The sequence below is a fragment of the Contarinia nasturtii genome, unplaced genomic scaffold, assembly GCF_009176525.2.
Source record: "Contarinia nasturtii isolate CC-2019 unplaced genomic scaffold, AAFC_CNas_1.1 Cnas_scaffold_1307, whole genome shotgun sequence".
NCBI classification, from domain to species: domain Eukaryota; kingdom Metazoa; phylum Arthropoda; class Insecta; order Diptera; family Cecidomyiidae; genus Contarinia; species Contarinia nasturtii.
Window position 1 is genome coordinate 1 of NW_022198647.1, and position 2867 is coordinate 2867.

The window sequence follows — 2867 nt, forward strand, 5'->3', positions numbered from 1 at the left end:
AGAGGCAACGCAATATAAAAATTGTTTGTGTATTTGATTGCAAGCGTCACTGAAAATTTATATCAGATCATTTTCAGATTTGATGTGCAGTATTGCGTCACAGTGAGAACTTCAAAAGAAGTGTTTTAAACTTATAAGAAAAACGCAGTTGGAAAGAAACGTCTTTTTCTCCCCCGCATGGTCAACGGACATTGCCCTTTCCAAATTGTACCCACTTGGATTGATTAAACGTCGTGTGTCTGTTTGGCAGCTCTCTATTTATGGAATAGTTAAAAAATGGGTCGATGAATACATAACCTCAAAGGACGAAGAATTATTTCGACCCGATTTTCGTCTTTTGACTAAAATATGGAAAAAAGTAGTGGCTTGCGATTGACAATACTTTGAATGACATTTTCTTTCAATTTTATTTTAGTCAATTCATTTTCACCAAAAAAATGCCGGAAATTAATCGAAACACCCAATAAAGAGTCTTACAGGAGTAAGACGAACTTTTCCGCACGGTTGTAGATGCGTATTCTACTAAGCTTTATATTTTCGGCATCGAAATATTCTTTAATTTAATAGCAGAAGTACTCGCAAAAGATTTTTCACACTATCATTTGTACGACATTTGAAAGTATTTTATTTTCTAACAAAACACTATAAAAAATATGTCTGACGTTAATTTTGCTATAATTTATAGCCTATAAACATTATTTTTGAATGGGAGCCATGTCTCTATGCTACCTTAATGGCGTGAAACTTTGTACAGGTTATTTTTCTCAAAAAAAATAACATTCAGAGGGTTTGGAGAAATTTCATCCAAAATTAAGAGTACCTCCCATACAAAATATTCGTTTTTGAGCCAAAAATTTTGTATGGGAGGTACCCCTAATTTTGATTGAAATCTCTCAAACTTTCAAAATGTTATTTTTTTGTGTAAAAAATAGTGAGCATAAAGCGGGGAGAGCAATCAGAGAGCATAAAGCGGGGAGATGGGACCAATCAAATAACAAATCTAGTGTATGAATGACTCGTTGTTGCGTATAAAGGATATATTGTATTTCTGATTGACGACAACTCAGGTGAATCTTTAAACTCATTCATTATTTTTGTTTTACTTACTTTAGAAATGTTTATCCAATAGCTACTAAAAATTTCTTGAATTTTGGTTTTATTACTTAGTTTCACGGTAAAAAGAACTATATTCACCACAATTCTTTTTTTTTTCTCACAAGAAATAATCAATTTTCACTATTTATTTATATCCATTTTAAAATAAATGCATACACTATCAAGATTTAACATTCTTTAATTTCTTCTCTCAACGACTCAGACAAACGCTGTAACGGTCAATTTCTCTCGCACATCGGTGCATGGATATAGCTAAAATTCGAAGTGGAATGTTGAAGATTAACCTTAAATAAGTCCTATTATTTTAGCTTTCAATACTTGGATGCGTGAAGTTCACAATGTTTTATTAGAAATACACGGATATAAGATGTTCTACTTATTTTTTTTTTACACAACTAAAATTCTTTTATAAAAAGAATCATTTGAACATGTACTTTACTTTTGGGTGGAAAATACTGTGAAACTCAATACAATCGAAAAAACTTTATTGAAATGATTCACATTTTTCGAATTTTGAACGATTGACGGAAATATATTTATTCAAACTATATGATACACTGGAAGTGTCGGTGGTTAGGAAAGCAACTCCTGGCATACAAAAATTATAAAAGCACTTTATAAACAAAAATAAGAAGAAGCAAAATATTTAAGTAAACTGGAATTCAAATGAAAGAACAACAATATACAAAAAATTAAACACTCTAACAAAATAACATTTTAAAATACAAAACACGAAAATGTATTCAAATTCTTTTTTATTTGCATAGTCTGTACAATAATATTAATTGTATTTGATTTTTTTTCTTTTGCATCAGCATAATTACTTATTCAGCTTGCGAAACGAATTCATATCTATTCAATAATAAATAATTAATAAAATTGATTGATTGTTTCTCATTATTCACGTATAAACTTCATTTGTATCATTATATGATAGTTCCGAAGATTAAATCACTATTTTTTGATAGATTTAAATGATGTATTTTGAACGCGATCGGTGTTAATTATATATTTTTGCGACGAACTTGAACTTTATTCAAAATGTGTTTATTTTTGTCAATGAATCCAAAAATGAGTGACCTTATTTGAAAACAAATCAACTACACCATTTAATTGGCCGTACCATCAAACTTTTTTGATTAAACACAAACATTCAATGCAGATAAACATGTAATAAGAAATCATTTGACGATTTAAAATACCAAATACACTGCATTCAGAGGTAAACACAAAATAAAACGAAAGGTCGGAATCGTAATGAATTTACTTTCATTTTGTTTTGCAAAAATACTGCAGAATATTCAATACAATGTGACGGACATGTTGTTAACAACAATCGATATAATATTTTACAAGAGCTCCCAATGCTTTTTTTACTCAGAGATTTTGTCAATGAAGATCTCATGCGCAATGGATGGCTGTTGAGTTGCATTATTGTTTCTCTCATCGTCTCGCTCTCTCTCCCTCTCTCCCGATTTTGTCTTTTGTTAATATAGTGTGGCTTGACTGGTGTCTCAACACCATCTATTGGTCGGAATGAGCTAAAATATTAATCGCATAATGATATGAAATAAAATAAATGTATTTCGTTTAATAATTTTCATACTATATAAATTAAAATCTACCATCAAAATTTTTATTCATGACTTTTTTAAGTTTATCGTTTTTCGAGACGTATTATTGACATTCTAAGAAATATTTTAGTACAAACATCACATGTGTCTAATGTATCTGTTTTTGAGTACTTTTTG

The 2867-nt window shown here is 29.7% G+C and overlaps 1 long non-coding RNA gene across 2 annotated transcripts; it reads right to left on the bottom strand.

Moving 5' to 3' along the window:
* Nucleotides 1-1113: 1113 nt before the first annotated feature.
* On the bottom strand, nt 1114-2802 carry LOC116345535. 2 transcript variants are annotated; one of them, XR_004201512.1, is made up of 3 exons: nt 2742-2802; nt 2240-2657; nt 1114-1729 (listed from the first exon to the last, which is right to left on the bottom strand). It is a non-coding gene; the product is annotated as an uncharacterized LOC116345535 (long non-coding RNA). The 2 variants fall into 2 exon arrangements; XR_004201513.1 differs by having other exon boundaries at nt 2723-2793.
* Between the last annotated feature and the right edge of the window lie 65 nt (nt 2803-2867).